Source organism: Lucilia sericata, unplaced genomic scaffold (assembly GCF_015586225.1).
Source record: "Lucilia sericata isolate MDLA Ls3-8-SP2 unplaced genomic scaffold, ASM1558622v1 Contig000808F_arrow, whole genome shotgun sequence".
Lineage (NCBI taxonomy): Eukaryota > Metazoa > Arthropoda > Insecta > Diptera > Calliphoridae > Lucilia > Lucilia sericata.
In genome coordinates, this window is record NW_023994800.1 from 111,165 (window position 1) to 124,423 (window position 13,259).

Here is a 13,259-nt window from a genome sequence, read left to right on the forward strand (position 1 = left end):
ATAGCAAATTTTAGGAAAACTTCCTTTAAATAGCAAATTTTAGGAAAATTTCCTATAAATAGGTAATTTTAGAAAAACTTTCTATAAATAGCAAATTTTGGAAAAACTTCCTATAAATAGCAAATTTTAGAAAAACTTCCTATAAATAGCAAATTTTGGGAAAACTTCCTATAAATAGCAAATTTTGGAAAAACTTCCCATAAATAGGAAATTTTGGGAAAACTTCCTATAAATAGCAAATTTTAGCAAAATTTCCTATAAATAGCAAATTTTGGAAAAACTTCCTAGAAATAGCAAATTTTTGGGAAATGTCCTATAAACAGCAAATTTTCGGAAAATTTCCTATAAGTAGCAAATTTTCGGAAAATTTCCCATATATATAAAATTTTTGGAAAATTTCCTATATATAGTAATTTTCTGAAAAATTTTCTATAATTAGTTTGCTTTAGGAAAATTTCCAATAAATAACAAATTTTAGAAAAATTTCCTATAAACAGCAAATTTTGGAAAAACTTCTTATAAGTAGCAAATTTTAGAAAAACTTCCTATAAATAGCTAATTTTGGGAAAACTTCCTATGAATAGCAAATTTTTGAAAAACTTACCATAAATAGGAAATTTTGGGAAAACTTCCTATAAATAGCAAATTTTGGGAAAACTTTCTATAAATAACAAATTTTGGAAAAACTTCCTATAAATAGCAAATTTTAGAAAAACTTCATATAAATAGCAAATTTTGGGAAAATTTCCTATAAATAGCAAATTTTAGAAAAACTTCCTAATTTAATTAGTTTGCTTTAGGAAAATTTCCAATAAATAACAAATTTTAGGAAAATTTCCTATAAATAGGAAATTTTGGGAAAACTTCCTATAAATAGCAAATTTTGGAAAAACTTCCTATAAATAGCAAATTTTGGGAAAATTTTCCATAAATAGCTAATTTTAGGAAAATTTCTAATAAATAACAAATGTTATGAAAATTTCCTATAAAAAGCAAATTTTTGAAAAATTTTCAATAAACAGGAAATTTTTGAAATATTTCCAAAACAAAAAATCTGATATAATGATTTTTTGTTACCCTGTTCCAAATTCTTTACTTGGCAACCCTATTATTGCATCTTAATGTAAAATCATTAGATAAACTTTTAACTTGTTCACATATAAATTCATACGTTTGTGCATGTTTCAAAATTTATGACATTGCGGATAGCAAATGAAGTTGATAACAAATGTTGTTTTGTATTTTTATTTAAATTCTTCTAATTTTCTATTTACTATTTAGTTTTCTTTTCCCCCCCATTATCAGTTAAAGTTAGTATTATTTACAATTTGGTTTTGTCGCACGCATAAACTTTAAAAAGCAGCATCTCCGAAAAAAGAGAATCACCTTAAAATGTGATAAGATAAAGTACGTGAAGTGTATTATTTTGTGTATTTATTACAGATAAAAGTTGTACACAATATTTCATTAAATTAGTGGTTTGTCTAAATTCGTTATTTTAATGTTTATGCAGTAAAAAATAAAAAAAAAAATAAAAATTTTATGAATATTTTATAATATTACTTTAACTTTTTTATTCTATTTAAAAAAGGTAATAAAGTGATTCATTCATTTGTTTTGTTTATTTTAATGTTTTTGCAGTAGATGACGTTAAATATTGGACTTTATAATTTTAAGAATTTTTAATCAATCTTAAGTAGGCGCATTTCCTGCGGAAATTGTTTTGTTGTCAGTGACTAATACACATATGTATGCAGTTGTGAGGAAAATATTTTGAGTTACTCTGGAGCAGATATCGGTGAAGTGTGGCAAATGTCGATATGTTTGTTGTTTAATCATTTGTGAGTTTTTGTATGGATGAAATCAAAAGAGCTCATAAGATAACTCTTAGTCGATAACAGCTCTAGGAGGCAGGGAATTGCCACAAAATTTCAGTGACTGGAATCGGTACTTGTTTTAACTACTTAATAATAGACATTCGGAAACTTCTTCGATTGTCCATAATCTTCAACCCAGATATAATTCTTAAAAACCTTGTGTTTTCAGTAAATTTTTGAAAATATTAATCATTCAATTTTTATTTACTGTAAGGGTTTCATGAACAACGTATCAAAATCTAATGACGTCAATTATGTATGATATTAAAAATTTAAAGTGTTGACATTTAATGTCAAAATTATATTTATCTAAATATTAAGATGGATTTAAAAGTAGCAGAAAAAATATACCTATTTGATATTGTATTTTTTTTTATATGTAACTCTAGTTCAAGTACATTTATAATAAACAATTTGGAAGTAAATAATAAAAAAAAAAAAAAAATTATACACTTTTTTGGCATCTTATTTTTCTACATGACAAATATTTACTTTTTACAATTTTTCAAATAATTTCTAAAGTTGTTTATTAGATTAATTTATAATGAGACAACATGTGTAGGAGTAAAATAAATAAATTAAAAAAGAAATATAAATAAATAAAAATTATTACATAAAAATGCTTGTTGACAAAATATTGTTATCAGACGTCTGGTATTTAAAGAAAAACGTAGTTAAATAATGTTTGCATTTAAAAATTTATTCATATGTATGTAAAATAATAAATGTTTAAAGTTGTAGTATAGGCACATACATATGAACGGAAATAGTTTAGTCAACTCAATTTTTTTTTTTTTTTGTAAATTATAGTTAGATTTCTGTTCCTATAAAACTAGTTTTTGGGGGGATTATGGATTGATCCTCACAAAATTTGGTAAAGAGATTTTCGTTCCTATGGAACTCGTTTGTTTAGAATTGAAGTAATTTTTTGAAGGGGACCTTATATGGGGAATGAGGGCAATTATGATACGATATGCAACATACATAAAAATATAACATTTTTGTTGCATAAAACTAATGTATGCAACATTTTAACACGGTTGCTGTTTAATGAACTAATTTAAGTTTATTTTTAACTTTAATTCCGGGAGGAACTTGTATGGGAGCTAGCTGAAATTATGAGCCGATATTGCTCTTTTTTAACATCAAATAAACCTTATCATTCATAGAGAATTATTGTGGCTTTAATGAACTAATTTAAGTTTATTTTTAACTTTAATTCCGGGAGGAACTTGTATGGGAGCTAGCTGAAATTATGAGCCGATATTGCTCTTTTTTAATATCAAATAAACCTTATCATTCATAGAGAATTATTGTGGCTTGTGATCCCTATAATGATTTCAACAGACAGACAGACGGACAGACAGATAGACAGACAGACAGACAGACAGACAGACAGACAGACATGACTAGAATATCTTAGATTAGATTCCGATCAGTTCTTTACGGAGTACTCTTTACACACGTGCGAAGTGATCTCAATTTTAGTAGGATATCCAAAAAATAGCACATTTATTATAGAGAAAAAATTAACTAAAATTAGTAAGTTTATAAAAAAGCAATTTTTTAAACAAATTTTCAAAAATAAGAATTTTTTTTTTAAATTTTGCAAAATGTAGGAAATTTCTTGAAAACATTTGCAAAAACCAAGTGAGTAAGAGTTCTCTATATAATGTTATATACCCTTCACCATGATGTGTTAAAAAAAACAGTTAGTACAAAAAATTACTATAAAAAAACAAGTAAGAAAGTATAGTCGGGCGTGGCCGACCATATGATACCCTACACCAGTTATGAATATTAAATGTGATTTATTTTTCATAATAAAGCATTTATCTTCAATATTCCCTTGTTCCGATACATTTAAGCAATTTATGGATGAAAAACTAATTTTCTGAAAGAGGCTTTATATGGGGGCTAGGGGCAAAAATGGACTAAGCCTGATAAAATTTTGTAAATATATTTATATTTACATAATATTTTATTGTGCTGAATTTCATCGCGATATTTGTGTTTATATGTTAATTTGGGACATTCAAGTAATTTTCTGAAGGGGACTTTGTATGGGAGCTAGGGTCAAATGGGGTCCGATCTTTATGAAATTTGGCAGGGTCATCAAGACGTCTATAAAACTTAGTTGTGCCGTATTTTATCGATATATCTGTATATTTAACATAATTACGAGCTCAGAAGCCCTTTTCGGGGGGTTCTGTTCTATGGCGGCTAGGTGAAATAATGGACCGATTTTAACCATTTTCAATAGGCTTCGTCCTTGGATCAAATAAAACGTGCGTGCCAAATTTCATCCAATTATCTTGAAAATTGCGACCTGTAGCTTGCGCACAAGGTTTACATGGACAGCCAGCCAGCCAGCCAGACGGACGGACATAGCTTAATCGACTCAGAAAACGATTCTAAGCCGATTGGTATATTTTAAGGTGGGTCTAGGACGAATATTTTTGTATGTTACAAACATCAGCACAAATCCAATATACCCTCCCCACTAAAGTGGTGTAGGGTATAATCACAAAATTCCAAAACGTACTCTTTGAAGAAGGGAAAAGTACCGAAAAGTCCCCTTAATTAATTTCATGTTTCTAGGTTCAATATTAGAGAAAATTCAAAAAGTACCTTTTGAAGAACAAAAAAGTACCAAAAAGTCCCATTTTATAAAATCTCATTTACTCTGGGTTCATCATGTTTCTAGGTTCAATATTATAGAAAATTCAAAAAGGTACCTTTTAAAGAACGAAAAAGTAGCAAAAAGTCCGCTTTTATGGATTCTCACCTAATGCGTGCTCTACAACCTCAATTTCATATTTCTAAGTTCATTAATATAGAAATTGTAAAAAGTACCTTTTGAAGAACGAACAAGTGCCAAAAAGTCCCATTTTATGGGTTCTAACCTAATTTAATTTTAACTTAATTTTATATTTCTAGGTTCATTAATATAGAAATTGTAAAAAGTACCTTTTGTTATGTGTTTATAATTTCTTAGTAAGCATGTACGGTATTTGTGGACCGATTTATCTGCTTTTAAATAGCGATCTTCTCGAAAGCATTTCTAACAGAATTATCGAAGATTCGGATCTTGCAGATTACTGGGGTCTTCTAAAAACTAATTTCAATAAGCATACAGACAGACGGACAGACGTACAGACAGGCGGACAGAGAGACAGACAGACATGGCTTAATCAACTCCGCTAACTATAGGTATCCGGAATATATATGTGCGGAATTATTGAAGATTCCGATCTCGCAGATATCTGGGGTTTTCTAAAAACTAATTTCAATAAACATACAGATAGACAGACAGGCGGATAGACAGACGGACAGAGAGACAGACAGGCAGACAGACAGACAGACAGACAGACAGACAGACAGACAGACAGACAGACAGACAGACAGACAGACAGACAGACATGGCTTAATCGACTAAGAAAGGACGACTTTAAAAAAAATTAAAAAAACTTAAAACAGTGCAAATTTTTGGACAATTTCCTATTAATCTAAGGAAAGCAAGTTTTCGGAATATTCCCAAAAAACAGCAAATTTTCCAAAAATTTTCTAAAAATAGCATTTTATCGGAAAATTTCTTAAAAGTTTAAATTATCTTTCTCTTAGCAATCATGTTCTTAAATGTATATATTAAAATTTAATAAATAAAACATAAATATTTATTTGAACTTTATGCATTTAATATAAAAATATTCCCAAAATATTCTATAACAATAACTGTGAATGAACTCTCTGTATCATATGATAAACAAAAAATATCATACAATTTAAATTGAAATTTTCAACAACCTAAAATTTAAACAAAACAATAAATAAGATAAAACTCAGATAAAAATAACTTGCCTGCAAATAAATGACAGACAAACTGACACTAGTAGCTGATATTCATTTGTTTGTTAGTTTTTCAATCAACTTCCAAATCTTTTCGTATAGATAACACAAGAGAAAAGTTGTTGCTCTGACGTAGATAATTAAGTAAATTTACTTAAATATTAATCATTTGGTTTTATTTAAATTATAACACAAGCAAAACAATACTACTAAAACATTATTATATTTTATGTTATTTAGTTTAGTTAAAACCAAAAATCTTGACTCATAAAATTTCTCATAAAAATCTCAATTTTAGCTACATGAAGATACACTTTCACTAACATCTACATATGTATGTATCTACTTAAGCCGAAAAATAACAAAAATTTGATTACATGTAATAAAATTTTATTTTTATTAGATTCAATATTATACTGTTTGGCCTGATTTTAACAAAACAATTTTACAACAATTTCTGTATATAATTTTCCATATCTAAAACTGAGCATATTATAATCCCAGTAGAAGTTCATGCAACAACATTTCATCGTAGTTGTAAGACACATGTAATCATACCCTTTAGACCTTTTCAAATCCACTTTTTACAATTTAGTAACACACTTTATTCGCATTGGATTTATTGTTATTGTATCTTCCACACGTGGCTTTAATATTATGTAAACATTCAACAATCTATAGTAGTGGTAAGCTGACTTAAATTAAAGGGACAATATTTGATTTTTCTTCTGTTATTGGTTTGCTTTAAGGGTTGATTTATGTTGTAGTTCTGTATAATAAATTCTAACTGCAGTTTTATAGCCTTTGTAGTATTTTAAATTGTGTATTAAGATTGTTGACTAGAAGAAGTTAAAAAAAGAAGAAATTCTTATCAACATATATGCTTGATATCGTAATCTTGTTTTCTGACTGATTTTAGGAATTTAGATAGAGTATCAAGCTGGAAATTACTAGGTTTTAGGAAATTATTTGATTATCTAATATACAAGAATGGGCAATACTTCTCTGTATTCAAGTGGGCGATATGCCACACCTACATTCAAGAAAGTATTACAAGTCGTAGATGAAAGAAAAAGCTAAGATAATAAACCCATTGTAAATCATCTGCCTTTAAAAAAAACTCATTATAAAACTTCCTACTTGTAATACTTAAACTTTAAACAACTACTTTGCAACTATTTCTTTAAATTTTTCTCTAAATTTTTCCTAAAAAGTCAATACCTTTTATAATTTCAAAATACCAAAAAAAATAACATTTCATTCAAACCTTTATTCAACAAAAAAAAACGCCCCACTTTAAAACCATTAAAACTCACCCCGACTTCATGCATGTCAGCGAAAAAAAAAATAATAAAAAAATTATCCCGTCAACGACTTCGTCAACCAGATTTTCAATTGCTGTTGTTACTGCTGTATTTGCTGTGCTGCTTGTTGCTTGCTGTTTGGTGGCTATTTACTTATGGTTTTTCATATTTTATAGGGTGCTTAATTTCAAGTACCCTTTATGTTGTGTCGTAATAAAAAAGTGTGCGCTTAAACAGACATACAAACCAACAGATACATACTGGTTCAAGTTAAGATTAAGGCAAATGGACTGCAATTGTATAAGACGAATTTTGAAGGCCCTATAGACTGGTCAAGAAGTACGACCTAGTCTAAAGTAAAAATTATACACTGGTTGTATATGGCCAAGACTATAGATTATTCTGTTGTTAAGATTATGAATTTGTCTATAGTTAAGATACTAGACTATAGTCAAGACTATAAACTGTTCTACAGTCAAATCTATAAACTGTTCTGGAGTCAAGACTATACACTGTTTCTATAGTCAAGACCATATACTGTTCTATAGTCAAGACTATAGACTGTTCTATAGTCAAGACTATAGACTGTTCTATAGTCAAGACAATAGACTGTTTTATAGTCAAGACTATAGACAGTTCTATAGTCAAGACTATAGACTGTGCTATAGTCAAGACTATAGACTGTGCTATAGTCAAGACTATAGACTGTTCTATAGTTAAGACTATAGACTGTTTTATAGTCAAGACTATAGACTGTTTTATAGTCAAGACTATAGACTGTTTTATAGTCAAGACTATAGACTATTTGATAGTCAAGTCTGTAGACTGTTCTACAATCAAGACTATATACTGTTCTATAGTCAAGACTATTGACTGTTCTATAGTCAAGACTATAGACTGTTTTATAGTCAAGACTATAGACTATTCTATAGTCAAGACTATATACTATTCTATAGTCAAGACTATAGACTGTTCTATAGTCAAGACTATAGACTATTCTATAGTCAAGACCATAGACTGTTCTATAGTCAAGACCATAGACTGTTCTATAGTCAAGACTATAGACTGTTCTATAGTCAAGACTACAGTTCTATAGTCAAGACTACAGTTCTATAGTCAAGATTATAGACTGTTCTATAGTCAAGACTATAGACTGTTCTATAGTCAAGACTATAGACTGTTCTATAGTCAAGACTATAGACTGTTCTATAGTCAAGACTATAGACTGTTCTATAGTCAAGACTATAGACTGTTCTATAGTCAAGACTATAGACTGTTCTATAGTCAAGACTATAGACTGTTCTATAGTCAAGACTATAGACTGTTCTATAGTCAAGACTATAGACTGTTCTATAGTCAAGACTATAGACTGTTCTATAGTCAAGACTATAGACTGTTCTATAGTCAAGACTATAGACTGTTCTATAGTCAAGACTATAGACTGTTCTATAGTCAAGACTATAGACTGTTCTATAGTCAAGACTATAGACTGTTCTATAGTCAGGACTATAGACTGTTCTATAGTCAAGACTATAGACTGTTCTATAGTCAAGACTATAGACTGTTCTATAGTCAAGACTATAGACTGTTCTATAGTCAAGACTATAGACTGTTCTATAGTCAAGACTATAGTATAGACTGTTCTATAGTCAAGACTATAGACTGTTCTATAGTCAAGACTATAGACTGTTCTATAGTCAAGACTATAGACTGTTCTATAGTCAAGACTATAGACTGTTCTATAGTCAAGACTATAGACTGTTCTATAGTCAAGACTATAGACTGTTCTATAGTCAAGACTATAGACTGTTCTATAGTCAAGACTATAGACTGTTCTATAGTCAAGACTATAGACTGTTCTATAGTCAAGACTATAGACTGTTCTATAGTCAAGACTATAGACTGTTCTATAGTCAAGACTATAGACTAATCTTTAGTCAAGACTATAGAACGGTTTATAGTCAATACTATAGACTTGTATATAGTCAAGACTATAAACTGGTCTATTAAATACTATTAACTGGTCTATAGACAAATCTATTAACTGTCATAACTATAGAATGGTCTATAGTCCAAACTTTACAATGGTCCATAATCTTGAAGATTATAGTCAAGACAATAGACTGGTCTATAGTAAAGATAATGGACTGGTCAATGATCGAGACCATTGAGTGATCTATAATGAAGACTAAAACTGGTCTATAGTCAATGATATAGACTGGACTATAGGAAATGCTATAGACTGAACTATAGTTAATGTTATAGACTGGGCTATAGTCAACGCTATAGACTGGACTATAACCAAGACTATCAATCGATAATCTTGACTTGTAGTATAGTTTGATGTAAGTTACAGACTCAGAATCAGATTTTGAAGTTGCTTTGATTGAATTAGCAAAATAACGAGGCATCCACATAGACATCTATTGATTTATATGTATGTTCCTCATGTAGGGTATCGTTCAAAAGCAAAACAAGTAGAGAAACTGCATAAAACTCACGTAAAAACTAAAGGCAGTAGAAAAAAGGCATAAAATTCCGTAAACAGGCGTAAGTGGAAAAAATACTTCTTTACGATAACGTTTCAGTTTTCTTCCTCTTTTTTTCCTTTTCACAACCAGCCTTGCAACATTGCACACTCTCACACCCCCTGGTTTTTAATAGAAGGGTAACAATAATATTTTTTGTGACACTTATTGTTTCATTTCATTACTATGCATTCCTGACTAAGGAGACTCATAACAGTCAATGTCGATGGTCTATGGATTTTTTTATATGTTCGTCGAGCTTAAAGATAATAAAAACCCCTCATAGACAATAAACACAATAAAAACAACACCAGGAAAAAAAGCAGTCCACATAAAGATAATATTTAGATGAAATGTTACAACGAATGTGGAAAAAGGGGTTGTTGGGGAAAACGTATGAAATTCCTTGGAAAATGTTTACAAAATTTTTTTATTCTAAAAACGGTGTTCTTATTTGGTCATCAAGTTAAATCGCTAAGGAAAAATGTTAACATTTATGGATAATGTTTTTTTTTTTTTTAAATTTATTGCAATTGATAAATTTTTATGGTTTTGAATTTTTTGTTGTAAAATATTATGAAAGTTTTATTTTTTAAGGAGATGGAGAGGGTTTGTAAATTATTAAGTTTAAATGGGTGTGAGCTTTTGTAATAACAGAGTTTAGCAAACTTTTGTTAAAATCGTATAAAATACTTATCTTCAAAAGAAAACTATAATAAGAACAAAGTAAGAAAGTATAACAGGATCTGACCGATTATAGGATTCCCCATACAAGAGTTTTTTGGAAAAGCGATCGACTCGATAAATGCAAAAAACGGTTTTTCTATGATTCTGGCGTATTTTATAAAAATTTGTAGAGTTTAAATCATTTTACTTATTCAGTTTCAAAAAATCACTTTAATTTTAAAACCTCCAAATATTCCCATTAAACCATACTTCACCCCCTTCACTCCTGCTAATTGAATATTTCAACACACGAATATTTATTTATTTATTATTAACGCACTCTTAACACATTTTAAAAACACAATAGTTTCCTGTAAACATAAATTGCAGCCACCTTCCCTTACAATCCCTTTTCTCTACGCTTGCATTCTCACAAGGATTAAAACTCCGTTAAATTGTCCTTTAAGCCCAAACACGTGTTAAGCCTACTACACTTTTATGTGTACGAATGTAAGTAAACACATATAAAAGAACAAGCAACTGATAAAAAAAGTAAAACCATAGCAATTTGCTGCTTGTAGTTTTCATCAACAACAACTAAAAGATTAAGATATTTTATCTATCCGAAAAAAATTGAGGTTGCCTTAGATATTTTCTATTAAAATGTCATTTATCAGAGTTTTTGCAGCTGTGTAATGTGAAGAAAATGAATTGTAACAATTTTTAATGAACTTCATATTGAAGAAGTTGTATCGTAATTGGTAGTGAAATGGATTTAGATTAAAACGTGCCGATATGTAACTATGACAATTTCGAAAAGAAAGGATAATATTGCAAAATAAAATATCGAGAATATGAGTGGGGTTAAAAATTATGTAGTTGATGACCTAGGGTTGCTTTTTATAAATAGACATGTGAGAGCTATTTCTAAAATGTTAGTATTTTCTGAGTCTTTAATATATAATTGATGTGTATTATGAAGCCCAATGTCAAATCGTCATAGAAACCCAAAAAATTTAATAAGAACCATAATCACTAATTGGTCATTAAATGCTAAGAGTATAAAAGTTGTGTAGTTGGAAATAGGCCAAAGTAGTTTTTTCATATTTTTATAGATGGGTGTAATAGGGTCTTAGGGTCAGCAGTAATAAGGTCTTAAAGAAGTCATTACAAATAGGTCGTCGAAAACTTGCTAAATTCTACCTAAAAAATACCTACAGAGCATTCAAACATTAGGTTATTTCTAGACTATAGACTATACCAGACTATATACTAGACCATAGACTAGACTATAGACTAGACCATAGACTAGACTATAGACTAGACTATAGACTAGACTATAGACTAGACTATAGACTAGACTATAGACTAGACTATAGACTAGACTATAGACTAGACTATAGACTAGACTATAGACTAGACTATAGACTAGACTATAGACTAGACTATAGACTAGACTATAGACTAGACTATAGACTAGACTATAGACTAGACTATAGACTAGACTATAGACTAGACTATAGACTAGACTATAGACTAGACTATAGACTAGACTATAGACTAGACTATAGACTAGACTATAGACTAGACTATAGACTAGACTATAGACTAGACTATAGACTAGACTATAGACTAGACTATAGACTAGACTATAGACTAGACTATAGACTAGACTATAGACTAGACTATAGACTAGACTATAGACTAGACTATAGACTAGACTATAGACTAGACTATAGACTAGACTATAGACTAGACTATAGACTATAGACTAGACTATAGACTGACTATAGACTAGACTATAGACTAGACTATAGAATAGACTATAGACTAGACTATAGACTAGACTATAGACTAGACTATAGACTAGACTATAGACTAGACTATAGACTAGACTATAGACTAGACTATAGACTAGACTAGACTAGACTATAGACTAGACTATAGACTAGACTATAGACTAGACTATAGACTAGACTATAGACTAGACTATAGACTAGACTATAGACTAGACTATAGACTAGACTATAGACTAGACTATAGACTAGACTATAGACTAGACTATAGACTAGACTATAGACTAGACTATAGACTAGACTATAGACTAGACTATAGACTAGACTATAGACTAGACTATAGACTAGACTATAGACTAGACTATAGACTAGACTATAGACTAGACTATAGACTAGACTATAGACTAGACTATAGACTAGACTATAGACTAGACTATAGACTAGACTATAGACTAGACTATAGACTAGACTATAGACTAGACTATAGACTAGACTATAGACTAGACTATAGACTAGACTATAGACTAGACTATAGACTAGACTATAGACTAGACTATAGACTAGACTATAGACTAGACTATAGACTAGACTATAGACTAGACTATAGACTAGGACTATAGACTAGACTATAGACTAGACTATATAGACTAGACTATAGACTAGACTATAGACTAGACTATAGACTAGACTATAGACTAGACTATAGACTAGACTATAGACTAGACTATAGACTAGACTATAGACTAGACTATAGACTAGACTATAGACTAGACTATAGACTAGACTATAGACTAGACTATAGACTAGACTATAGACTAGACTATAGACTAGACTATAGACTAGACTATAGACTAGACTATAGACTAGACTATAGACTAGACTATAGACTAGACTATAGACTAGACTATAGACTAGACTATAGACTAGACTATAGACTAGACTATAGACTAGACTATAGACTAGACTATAGACTAGACTATAGACTAGACTATAGACTAGAACTATAGACTAGACTATAGACTAGACTATAGACTAGACTATAGACTAGACTATAGACTAGACTATAGACTAGACTATAGACTAGACTATAGACTAGACTATAGACTAGACTATAGACTAGACTATAGGACTAGACTATAGACTAGACTATAGACTAGACTATAGACTAGACTATAGACTAGACTATAGACTATAGACTAGACTATAGACTAGACTATAGACTAGACTATAGACTAGACT